Genomic DNA, 13,724 nt, shown 5'->3' on the forward strand with positions numbered 1-13,724 from the left:
AAATTGCTTTTAGTATTTCCATCCCCTTTTAGGAAATCCCATGCCCTGCTCACAGGAGTTCGTCTTTTTTTTTTTAAAGATTTTATTTATTTACTCATAAGAGATATATAGTGAGAGGCAGAGACATAGGCAGAGGGAGAAGCAGGCTCCCTGTGAGGAGCCTGGGATCATGCCCTGAGCCAAAGGCAGATGCTCAACTGCTGAGCCATCCAAGCACCCCTAGGAGTTGGTCTTATATCAGGATCCAACCTCTTTTCATAGGCTATACATTTTCTCAAGTCTGAATTATTCATTCTGTTTTGAATATAACTTAAGCAAGAGAGTCTGGGTTGGGTGTGGGTTTTCCAAGTCCAGTTCCCGTGGAGATATTTCCGCTGAATTCCTCCTGGTATCCAGTATACAACTGTTCTGTCAAACACAGCCACGTCTCCCAAAGTCAGGCATTAATTCTGTGACACAGCACGCTACTGCTAGTATAGGTATTCTTAGCAAGCTGAGAAAGAAACACTTGACTCTTCTATAATCAACATGGCTTCATCCCTGCTCACTATAAATACAGCATTTTATTTTGCAGAATAACGTCAGTTCTTTTTTTTTTTTTAATCTAGCTTTCAAACAGTGCCCTCTAGACACTAAAAAAACAAAACCATTCAAAGTTAGCATAAGAATCAGGCCCATAAGTGAGCCATCTATCATTAATGGCCACAACTTTAATACACAAATATCAAGCTTTGGAATTAACCGCATGTCTTAACTCTGTGCCAAATGAAATTCTTGTCAGTTTCATCCTACCTCCCTCTGCTAAATTAAATTTTTGATTAGGGTCTCACACTCCCACTTCCCTAGGAGAAGAAAAGCTATATGAGGACTTATTATTCTCTGATAGAAGTGATCCTCAACCCTCATGGATGGGGAAGGGGGTGGCGACATTTGCTTTTCCAGTTACCTAAATAACATATCTTTATAGAGAAGTGTTCCAGATTGTTCTTTTGTTTTGTTTTTCTGCTATTGACCTTTTGTTTGTTTGCCTGTTCAAGGTTGAACATTTGCCTGGTGCACCCCGTGGGATTATCTGCAGTTAAACATTTTTTTAGAAATCTATTGGGGAGGGAGAACAACAGCTCTATTCAGTTGTCTGGCATCCCATGAACCTTTCCACTGACCTTATGAACTATGATCTGCTTTTTGCACAGGCTAATATTTCAATAAAAGGCAAATGAGGAAAAAGAAAATATACTCTAACCAATCTATTTGGCTCTTTGTTAAAGAATTGTGTCAAAAAATCTAGAGAAGGTTTGAATTAGTGGCCAGACTAAAGGGCTTGTTCTAGTTGCAAAATAAAATTTATATTTCTGATTGCGATATGTTCTCAGATGCCTAAGATGGGACTATTTTGTCCCGTATAAGAACTTTTACAATATTGTAGGCATCTATAATATGTATCAACTTCACATGTCTATAGACAAATGGAATAACAAGGCAGGAAAAGTAAATCAACTCAATATAGCAAACATCATTTCAGGGAGGAAGAGTTGGTAAGTACCTGGTTAAATGGAAAAGAAGAAAAAAAAAAGGGAGTTACCTCTTTTTCTCTGCTACCCCTCTCACCCTCCCTTCTTTGAAAACTGAGGTGAATCACATGTGAACTAACCAGTGAGGGGTAGAAAAAGTAAGGGACAACATGTTAAGGGCTGGTGAAAGGAAGAGTAGAAATATTTTAATGAAAGTCATTAATAATTATATAACTTCCAGGGAAGATGGAAGTCTGGGAAAGTGAACAGAAATGAACCAAAGCCAGAGAAGAAAATTTCAAGTATAACAAAACTAGGGAACTGCCATAATCCTACCATTTAGACTATGAAGAATACCTTCCAATTTGTACCCAAATTAAGGAAAGCAATGAGATTTGATAAACATTTCCTCTAAATAGTAATTCAGTGCCATTTTTAGAAAGTAAATGAGATGGTCATAAAGGTCCAACAGTAACCTGAAAGCATGAGGGACATGAGTGGACCATGGAAAAATTAAGGCCACCTTGGCATCCATTCTCAGATGGCAAGGAAGGTAGAATTGAGGAAGAGACAATGTAACACACATTTTAATTTTCCAGAATTCAGTTTCTTGACTTATAATTGAAACTGGAAAGTGAGGGGGCAGTTAAAAGATTAACAGTGACTGTACAAGACAGATCTGCAACTGTTGATCAAAGTAAACTGAGCAGAGTAAATAAACACCGACTATAAGATAAAAATCCTATAACATTCTAAAGTGAAACTCTCAAACTAAAAAAATCAATCTTAATTCCAATAGAAATGAGAACACCTAGAAATCAGAGTTTTTAAAAAGATTTTATTTATTCATGAAAGAGAGAGACAGAGAGAGAGAGAGAGAGAGAATGAGAGAGAGACAGAGGAAGAAGCAGGCTCCATGCAGGGAGCCTGACATGGGACTCGATCCCAGGTCTCCAGGATCAGGCCCTGGGCCGAAGGCAGCGCTAAACCGCTGAGCCACCCAGGCTGCCCTAGAAATCAGATTTGATATCTTTTTCTTTTCTATTTTTAAGATTTTTAAGTAATCTCTACACCCAATGTGGGGGTTCAAACTTAAAACCCCAATATTAACAGTTGTATGCTCTTCTGACTGAGCTAGCCAGCTACCCCTAAGATTTGATTTCTAATATTATACTCCAGTGAAAAGAATGAGTGTTCCTGAGAGAAATGACCAATCCTAGAGTTAGAGCAGAAAATATACATGATGAGCCTGAAACATTCTGTAGTGGCAGAAAATTAGGAGGTGCTGAAAAATGAAAACAAACAACAAAAAACCCACATTGGAGGAAGTATGTCAAAGGAGCATAGAAGTCAACTGAAAGACCTCCCAATGGTCAAAGCTGGAACAATTTGGGCAAAAAATAAAGTGGTATTGAATTGCAACCAAAGTATAAAATACATATTTTGAGTCCATACTGATATAATTATATGATTGAATAAATAAATAAATGGGGAGAAATAACAAATTTCCTGTGTAGAAGAATTCCAAATAGTTTAATTCCAAACTGTGTGGTACATTGTCCAAATAGTTTAATTCCAAATAGTTAATTCTGCTGCCTTAAGAAGATGGAGAATAACTCCCCATCCTTAAGTATGGGCTGTAATAGAATGACATCTCCCAAAGAGTACAGCAGGAAAATAGTACAGTAGGAAAAAGGAAAAGGGGGGGGGATGATTTTACAATGAAGGGAGCTGAGAAACATGACCTCTGCTAGATGATTGAAGTCAATATCAACTGTGATAAGTCATGTTGATGATACTTGCCCTTTTGTTTTAAGGATTTTATTTTTTATTTTTTTAAACAATTTTTTAAATTTTTATTTATTTATGATAGACATACAGAAAGAGAGAGACAGGCAGAGACACAGGCAGAGGGAGAAGCAGGCTCCATGCACCGGGAGCCCGATGTGGGATTCGATCCCAGGTCTCCAGGATCGCGCCCTGGACCAAAGGCAGGCGCCAAACCGCTGCGCCACCCAGGGATCCCAAGGATTTTATTTTTTAAAAAACATTTTATTTATTTGAGAGAGAGAGAGAGCAAGTGCACACACACACACACACACACACACACACACACAGAAAGGGAGAGAATCCCAAGCAGACTCTGCACAGAGTGCAGAGCCTGACACGGGGCTCGATCCCACAACCTTGAGATCATGACCTGAGCTGAAACCAAGAGTCAGACACTTAACCAACTGACCCCCCATGTGCCCCTAAAGGTTTATTTTTAAGTAATCTCTACATCAAACGTGGGGCTCGAGCTTACAACTCTGAGATCAAGAGTTGCACGCTCCACCGACTAAGCCAGTCAGGTGCCCCAATAATACATACTTTTGATATAGCATGATGAAAATGGCACTTTATCTTTGTGGTCTCTTCCTTAAAAACCTAAAACCCTGGTCTAACCATGAACTCCCCCCCCACACACACACACAATACAAGTCCCAGTTGAAGAACATTGCACAAAACACCTGAGCAATACTCCTCAAAACTATCAAGGTCAGGGCAGCCCGGGTAGCTCAGCGGTTTAGAGCCGCCTTCAGCCCAAGGTGTGATCCTGGAGACCCGGGATCGAGTCCCACATCAGGCTCCCTTTGTGGAGTCTGCTTCTCCCTCTGCCTGTGTCTCTGCCTCTCTCTCTGTCTCTGTGTCTCATGAATAAATAAATAAAATCTTAAAAAAAAAAACAAACTATCAAGGTCATCAAAAAAAAAAAAGGAAAGTCTGAGAGACTGTCACAGCCAAGAGGATCCTCAAGGGACATGATGCCTAAATGTAATGTGGTGTCTTAGATGAAATCCTGAAGCAGAAAAATAACATTCAGTAAAAAACTAGGGAAATTTTTTTTAAAGATTTTATTTATTTATTCGAGAAACAGAGAGAAGCAGAGACATAGGCAGAGGGAGAAGCAGGCTCCATGCAGAGAGCCCAATGTGGGACTCGATCCTGGGTCTCCAGGATCATGCCCTGGCTTGAAAGCAGTGCTAAACCGCTGAGCCACCGGGGCTGCCCAAACTAAGGAAATCTTAATAAAATAGTGTCTTTAGTTAATAACAGTGTTATTCAATATAGGCTCATTAATTATGACTAATCTACCCTACACTGTAAGATGTTAATAACATCAAAAATTAGGTGTAGGACGTGTAAAAATTCTGCACTATCTTCACAATTTTTCTGTAAATCTAAAACTGCTCTGAAAAATAAAATTTCTTTAAAAAGTTTTAAAATCTTAGGGGGGACAGCCTGGGTAGCTCAGCGGTTTAGCGCCGCCTTCAGCCCAGGGCCTGATCCTGGAGACCCGGGATCAAGTCCCACATCAGGGTCCCTGCATGGAGCCTGCTTCTCTCTCTGCTTGTGTCTCTGCCTCTCTGTCTCTGTGTGTGTCTCTCATGAATAAATAAATAAAATCTTTCAAAAAAAATCTTAGGGGCACCTGGTGTCTCAGGTAAGTGACTGCCTTTGGCTCAGGTCATGATCCTCGAGTCCTGGGATCAAATCCCATGTTGGGCTCCCAGCTCAACACAGAGTCTTCTCCCATTTACTATGCCCCTCCTCTCCAATGGTGCTCTCTCTCTCTCAAATAAATAAATAAATAAATCTTAAAATCTTACAACATCACATAATTTGTTTTTTAAAAAACCCATCATTTTAAATGATTGAATTTGTAAGAACATAAGGATAAATCTCCAAGGCAATGGTTCTAAATGGATTTTGCTAACCAGAAGACATTTGTGAATATCATTTTCAGTTGTCACATTTGGGAGGGGAGTGGTACTAGCATCTAGTCTGGGTTTCTGCTAATCATTCCACAATATACAAGATAGTACAACTCCCTTCCTCAAAAACTACCGGATCCAAAATATTAATTGTGCCGAGGTTGAGAAACTTTGCCCTAACGAATGAGGTGTAGGGACATATATCACTGCTGACAAAAATGGGCTAGATTTTGTGTATATCTGTGGGTAGAATAATTCAATACATCCAAAATATGTGTAATATATATATATAAATTATGAGATAATAATAAATATTTGTAAAACTGTAACCCAGTTAAAGGACTAGAAATGAATCGTGCTTCTCTTGATCCTACATCACTACCTCCTCCCCAGATGTAACCACTATGCTGAGCTTTATTTTTATCTTTTCCTTGTCATCTTTTTTTTTTTTTTAGAGATTTTATTTATGTATTTTAGAGAGAGTGCACTAGCAGGGGGAGAACAAGAGGGAGAATGAGAGAGAATCTGGAGCAGACTTTGCGCCGAATAGAGAACATGATGTAGGGGATCCCTGGGTGGCTCAGTGGTTTAACGCCTGCCTTCGGCCCAGGGTGACCTGGGATCGAGTCCCATGTCAGGCTCCCTGCATGGAGCCTGCTTCTCCCTCTGCCTGTGTCTCTGCCTCTCTCTCTCTCTCTGTGTCTCTCATGAATAAATAAATAAATAAAATATTAAAAAAAAAGAGAGAACATGATGTAGGGCTAGATCCCACGACCCCAGATCATGACCTGAGCCAAAACGAAGACTCAAGATGCTTAATTAACTGAGCCACCCAGGCATCCCACTCTTGTCATCTTTTATAAAATTGTGTGTGTATATGATACATTGGTTAGCTTTGTTTGTGCTTGCTTTTTAACTTTAAACAAATGGTATCCTAGTATGCATAGTTTTCTCTGATTTATTTTTTCGTTTAGTATTTTATTTAGCCGTATCATTGCCTATTGTACTTCATTTTCACTGCTGTATAGTATTTGACTGTGTGACTATGCCATAATTTACTTGCCTGTTCTTCTTGTTAATGGACATTTAAGTTATTTACATATTTGATTATGAGCAGCGGTGTTATGAATATTCTTTGATATGTCTCATGTTGCATATATGCAAATTTCTCTAGGTTGTATACACCTAAGAGAATTGCTAATGTGTACATATATATCTTTAACTTTATTTATTTATTTTTGAAGATTTTATTCATTTATTCATGAGAGACACAGAGAGAGAGGCAGAGACATAGGCAGAGGGAGAAGCAGGCTCCTTGTGGGGAGCCCGTTGCGGGACTCAATCCTGGGACTCCACGATCACGCCCTGGGCCAAAGGCAGGTGCTCAACCACTCAGCCACCCAGGTGTCCCAAGAACTCCCTTTCCATCATAAAGTCATAAAGATGGTCTCCTAAATATTCTTCTAGAAGCTTGAAAGTTTTGCCTCTCAATATTTAGTCATCTGGAGCTGCTTATTGTATGTATGAGGTTGATACTGTATTTGGAATGAGATAGGTATCAACTTTCCACTTTTTCCCTCCAATTGAACTAAATGCTTCCTGTGATGGGCACCTGGGTGGCTTAATCAGTTAAGCATCTGACTTTGGCTCATCATGAGCTCAGAGTCCTGGGTTTGAGCCTTAGGTTGGGCTCTGCACTCAGCAGGAAGTCTGCTTCTCCCTTTCCCTTTGCCCCTCCCCTTGCTCACACACACTCTCTCAAATAGATAAAGTCTTTTTAAAAAATCAAAAATTAAAAAAAATAAATGCTTCCTGTATCCTACATCAACTTTTTATATACAGCCAGATCTGTTCCACTAGACAATTTGCCTATCCCTTATGGCAACACATTTTTCTGGATTATTTAATTTTATAATATGCGTCTTAATACTTGGTGAAGCAAGTCCTCTTACATTGTTATTCCTCAAGATTGTCTTGGCTATTCTAGAAATCATTTCACCAAATTCCTAGGAAAATCTTTTGAGATTTTTTTTTAATTATAGATCCTTTTGGGAAATTATATCTTTACAATTTACTATCCTCTAGTCTATAAACATGATATGTCACTTGGGTTAAACTGAGTCTTTCCTAATACAGTTTCATTTTTTCTTTCCATAAGGAATTACAGATATTTGGTTGGACATATTCCTCAGTATCTTACCTTTATTTTTATTATTTTAAAGATTTTATTTATTTATTTTGAGAGACAGAGCATGAGCAGGGGGAGGGGCAGAAGGAGAGAAGAAGCAGACTCCCCATTGAGCATGGAACTTGATGCAGGGCTCAATCCCAGGGCCCTGACCTCATGACCTAGGCCACAGTCAGACACTCAATCCACTGAGCCATCTAGGTGCCCCTTTTTATTATTGTAACAAAATGTAATGGCATCTTTTTTTTTGCATTTTTTGATGGTAAAATATACCTAAGATAAAATTTGTCATTTTAACCATTATAGTTCTATAGTTCTGTGGCAATGGTATTGCCATTTCTTTTTTTTTTTTTAAGATTTTATTTATTCATGATAGACACAGAGAGACAGAGAAAGAGAGAGAGGCAGAGACACAGGCAGAGGGAGAAGCAGGCTCCATGCAGGGAGCCTGACATGGGGCTCGATCCCGGGTCTCCAGGATCACACCCTGGGCTGAAGGCAGCACTAAACCGCTGAGCCACCCGGGCTGCCCAGTATTGCCATTTCTAAATGATGTTTCTGAGGCACCTGTGTGGCTCAGTTGGTTGGAAAGCCGACTCTTGATCTAGGCTCTGGTCATGATCTTGGGGTCCTGGGATCGAGCCCTGCATCAGGTTCCCTGCTCCACACAGAATCTGCTTCAGATTCTCTTTCCCTCTCCCTCTGCCCTTCCCCGCCTTGCTCATTCTCTCTCTCTCAAAAATGAATAAATAAATCTTTTAAAAAATAAATGATATTTTCTAACTGTTTTTGCTAGTATATACAAATGCAATTGATTTTTACATATTCATCTTATACCTTGACTCTTATTAAACTCTCATTAATTTTAATAATTTTAACATACTTTTAGACTTTCTACATAATTATTTCAACTGCAAATAATGGCGATTTATTTTCTCCTTTCCAATATTCCTATCTTTTGTTTCTGTTTCTTATCTTTACTTCACAGGAACTACAGTATAATACTGAATAGAAACTTGAGCTGAAGCCCCAAACCATAAACAGAAAAAGATCAATAAATTTTACTTTGTTAAAATTAAGAGTTTGTGTTCATCAAAAGACACCATTAAGGGACGCCTAGCTGGCTCAGTGGGAAGAGCATGAGACTCTTGATCTAAGGGTCTTGAGTTCAGGCTCCACACTGAATGTAGATATTACTTAAACAAATAAAATTTTTAAAAAACACCATAAAGAAAATGAAGAGAGAAGACAGATTCTGGAAGAAGATACCTACTGCAGATGCCAGGGACACTGTCACCAGCTAAACCCAAGACCTGACAAGTACCGCTCACCTGCTTGTACCTACTGACCTTTGTCCCATGTTTTTCTTTAAGCTCTTATTTACAGCTTATCTCTTAAGTCAGGGAAAAGATCTGAGGGGTATAGCATCCCATGATGGAAACACAAACTACCCCTCAAGCAACGACTGTCCTGACAAAGAATTCCAGCAGGACCAGAATGCCCAGATCAGTTTGATCTTAACCACAGACTCACGTCAGTGCAGATGGACAATGGAGTGACCCATAGAATGACGGACAATTACCTTTACCTCATTATAATACTAAAATCTCTGTTCAAGGAGGAGCACAAGTTGCATTCACATAACATATACAATGTATGTTTAGGCATGTTTCCTTCAGGCCTGCCTCTACATAGGTGACAAGGCTCTCTTATCTAAATATTCATTCTAACTCTAATTAAAAGGAACTCTAACCCTTGCTTGGGGAGTCTCAGCTTTGGAAGTTGTTCCCTGGGATCTCCTTATTTGCTGCAAATGAAGTTTCCTTTGTGTGCCAACTCCACCTGATGTAGTTTCTATCTGACTCACCAAGGAGCGAACTCACGTAAGTTCAATTCAGGTACCTGCAAACCAGTAGATAAACAGTAATAGTCAAACAGGGAAAAAATGGGTATATAACCAGAGAATTGTCTATAAGATTGTTTCTAGAGGGACACCTGGGTGGCTCAGTGGTTGGGCATCTGCCTTCAGCTCAGGTCGTGATCCCAGGGTCTTGGGATCGAGTCCCATGTCTGGCTCCCCATAGGGAGCCTGCCTCTCCCTCTGCCTATGTCTTTGCCTCTCTCTCTCTGTGTCTCTCATGAACAAATAATCTTTTTTAAAAAAAGGTTGTTCCTAGAAAAATTAACATATTCAAAATAAGGCATATTTCTTTTTTCTTTTTAAAGATTTTATTTATTTATTCATGAGGGATACAGAGAGAGAGGCAGAGAGACAGCCAGAGGGAGAAGCAGGCTCCTTTCAGGGAGCCTGATGCAGGACTCGATCCCCGAACCAGGATCTCACCCTGATCTGAAGACAGACGCTCAACCAGTGAGGCACCCAGGCATCTTTTTTTTTTTTTTAAGATTTTATTTATTTATTTGTTTGTTTGTTTATTTATTTATGATAGACACACAGAGAGGCAGAGAGACAGAGAGAGAAAAATAAGGCATATTCTAAATAATTATCTAAATCTCAAAGATGAAGAACGGTTTCTTTATGCATCTGCCTAAAGAAATAGTTCATATAGAAGACTGGCTTGGGGGTGCCCAGCTGGCTCAGGCCATGGAGCATGTGACTCTTGATCTCGGGGTTGTGGTTTTGAGCCTCAGGATGGGTGTAGAGATTACTTAAAAATAAAATCTTAAGAAAAAAAACCAACCCAACAACTTTAGAAGGAAAACACTGGCTTGAATCTTTTCCATCATAGTTTTAAATGCTAGAATATGGTAGGGTTATAGCCACAGGGTTTTCTGGGAGAGGACAGTGACTCAATATTTCTTCACTGAAGTTTTAAATGTAGAGAAGTTAATAGAATCATAAGGACTCAGGAAACAGATAACACATGATGTATGTCTTTTAAAAAAGATTGTTGAAGATCTAATTCTGCTAACTGAAAGATGAATTAAGAAAAAACATAACTATCAGGATGCTTGGGTGGCTCAGTGGTTGAGTGTATGCCTTTGGCACAGGTGGTGGTCCTGGGGTACTGGGGTCCAGCCCCACATCAGGCTCCCCGGGGGGAGCCTGCTTCTCCCTCTACCTATGTCTGTGCCTCTCTCTGTGTCTCTCATGAATAAATAAATAAAATCTTTTTTAAAAATTTAAAAACACAAATATTGGGCAGCCTGGGTGGCTCAGTGGTTTAGCGCCATCTTCAGCCCAGGGCCTGATCCTGGGGACCCAGGATCGAGTCCCATGTCAGGCTCCTTACATGGCACCTGCTTTTCCCTCTGCCTGTATCTCTGCATCTCTCATAAATAAATAAATAAAACAAAACAAAACAAAAAAACACAAATATCAATGAACATTAATCCACTTAGATGTGAATATATAGTTTAATGTAACAGTTATTCTATTTTAAATTTTTATTTATTTATTTGAGAGAGACAGCATGAGCAGGGTGAGGGGCAGAGGGAGAAACAGACTCCTTCTGAGCGGGGAGCCTGACACAGGGCTTGATCCCAGGACTCTAGGATCATGACCTCAATACAAGGCAGATGCTTAACTTACTAAGCCATCCAGGTACCCCAGGATAGTTATAATTCTTAACAGAAAATTTACAGAATGTGAAAATAGTAATACTCTGATGAGGCTGACCATAATGAAAGAGTCATGAGACTTAGTATGAGGGCTAACTTGTTCATTTCTAAGAGTGGAGTCAATAAATAACATTTTTTCTTCTGAGGCTGATGATTTAAGTATATTATTTAAAGTTTAAAGATAACCACTAGTGGAACTAAAACTAGATCTTCTAATTTACCAGCAGAAGTTGCCATAATTCTGATACTAAAACTGAACAGACAACAAAAACTCTAAAGCAATTTCATTTATTTATTTTTCCTTAGGTTTTTTATTTTTTTTAATTTTTTTTAAATTTTAATTTATTTATGATAGTCACAGAGAGAGAGAGAGGCAGAGACACAGGCAGAGGGAGAAGCAGGCTCCATGCACCGGAAGCCCGATGTGGGACTCGATCCAGGGTCTCCAGGATTGCGCCCTGGGCCAAAGGCAGGCGCCAAACCGCTGCGCCACCCAGGGATCCCAAGCAATTTCATTTATTAATAGAGATATTAAAGGTGTAATAAAAGTATTAACAAATGAAGTAATGTATTTAAAAATACATACCTCAACAAAGTACATTTTATTCTGTGAATGCAAGAATATATTGACATGAGAAAAATCTATGATAATTGTCTACATTAAAAGAAGAAAGGAGAGGGGCACCTGGGTGGCATGGTCAGTTAAATGTCCAACTCTTGATTTCAGCTCAGGTCTTTTTTTTTTTTAATAATTTTTATTTAATTTAATTTATGATAGGCACACACACAGAGAGAGAGGCAGAGACATAGACAGAGGGAGAAGCAGGCTCCATGCACCGGGAGCCCGACGTGGGATTCGATCCCGCGTCTCCAGGATCGCGCCCTGAGCCAAAGGCAGGCGCTAAACCGCTGCGCCACCCAGGGATCCCTCAGCTCAGGTCTTGATCTCAGGGTCAAGAGATTGAGCCCTACATCAGGCTCAGCACTCAGTGAGAAGTCTGCTTGAGATTCTCTCACCTTCCCCTTTGCTCTTCCTCCTTGTGCTCTTTCTTGCTCTCTAAAATAATAAATAAATAAATCTTAAAAGAAATAAAGGAAAAAGAAAAAAAAACTATACGATAATCTTACAATCATATATTAGCCATCTAGATAATCTCAAAAGCCAAAATGCAACATCTACTTGTATATTAAACTTAATATCTACCTGAGGGATTTTTTAGAAAGCTGGAAATAGAACATTTTTGTTTTGGTGCTAGTATGCCTTTTACACCAATACTTGTTAAAATTTTTAACCAAAAGAGAGATAGGCCTTTGGCCAAGAGCCAATTCCAATTAATAATAGCTAGCTAGAACTTAATAACCTTTTCTGTTTTTATTGTATCTCTTCTTATTTATGATGGCTCTTATGGCAAATGATACTGCTTTTCCATTTATGACAATGGTAACAAAATTTCCTTTTAAAAAATTAAGTAAGGGATAGCTGAGTGGCTCAGCGGTTGAGCATTTGCCTTCGGCTCAGGGTGTGATCCCAGGGTCCTGGGATCGAGATCCGCATCCAGCTCCCCGCAGGCAGCCTGCTTCTCCCTCGGCCTATGGCTCTGCCTCTCTGTGTGTCTCTCATGAATAAATAAATAAAATCTTAAAAAAATTAAGAAATAAGTAAAAAGAGTGAGGTGATTCAAAAAAGAATGTTAAGTAAACAAAAGTAAAGATGGTTCATGGATAGAGAATCATTGACCAGGTATTGGAATGACTCAAGTTTGAGAAACTGCTCCAGGCAAGTGTTTCTTAAATGGGCCTATGAACGCATTCGTGGAAGTCTGAGGGTTTTCTGCAAGAATGTTTCAGTTTTTCACATTTGTTGTTAATATATCTAAAATGTTATATAAGTATACTCTAGGTCATGTGGATAACTATTTTATAACAAAGTGCTGTCATGTAAATCTAGTGTTTACATTTGTAATTAACGTTTGCTTCCTCATCCATTAGTGTCACTTTAATTGTGTTGGGCTAATATGAAAAGAACAGAGAGGCTTGGTATATGTGATGAATTTGATCCAGATAGAGGACAAATGATATCATGGCATGTTAAAAAAAAAATGAAGGTATATAGAAAGTTATATGATACAGGGATGCCTGGGTGGCTAAGCAGTTAAGCGTCTGCCTTAGGCTCAGGGCGTGATCCTGGAGTCCAGGGATCGAGTCCCCGCATCGGGCTCCCTGCAGGGAGCATGCTTCTCCTTCTGCCTGTGTCTCTGCTTCTCTGTCTGTCTCTCATGAATAAATAAATAAAATCTTAAAAAACAAACAAAAAGTTATATGATACAATTGAGTCATTGTCACATAGCCCATTGTAGTGAAGTTATATCCATGTAAGTATTCAGCTAATATACAAAAGTTTGGCCTTTTCTTTAAGGACACATATATTTTTTAAGATTTTATTTATTTATTCATGAGAGACACAGAGAGAGGCAGAGACATAGGCAGAGGGAGAAGCAGGCTCCTCACAGACAGCCAGATGAGGGACTCAGTCCCTGGACCAGGATCCCGCCCTGAGACTAAGGTAGAGGCTCAACCGCTGAGCCACCCAGGCGTCCCAAAAGTTTTCAGCTGCAAGGATATCTATTTTGAATGAGTGATACCCATTTAGTACCAGTTACTAAATATTCTGAGTATCGCCTAAGTGGA

General features: G+C 39.3%; 1 protein-coding gene across 2 annotated transcripts in view; it reads right to left on the reverse strand.

The window, feature by feature from the left end:
- The window catches only part of LOC129495266 (60S ribosomal protein L29-like), a 31,344-nt gene that overhangs the window by 8,538 nt on the left and 9,082 nt on the right, over positions 1–13,724 (reverse strand). The window lies entirely within an intron of this gene.

The sequence above is a fragment of the Nyctereutes procyonoides genome, unplaced genomic scaffold (assembly GCF_905146905.1).
Source record: "Nyctereutes procyonoides isolate TBG_1078 unplaced genomic scaffold, NYPRO_anot_genome, whole genome shotgun sequence".
NCBI classification, from domain to species: domain Eukaryota; kingdom Metazoa; phylum Chordata; class Mammalia; order Carnivora; family Canidae; genus Nyctereutes; species Nyctereutes procyonoides.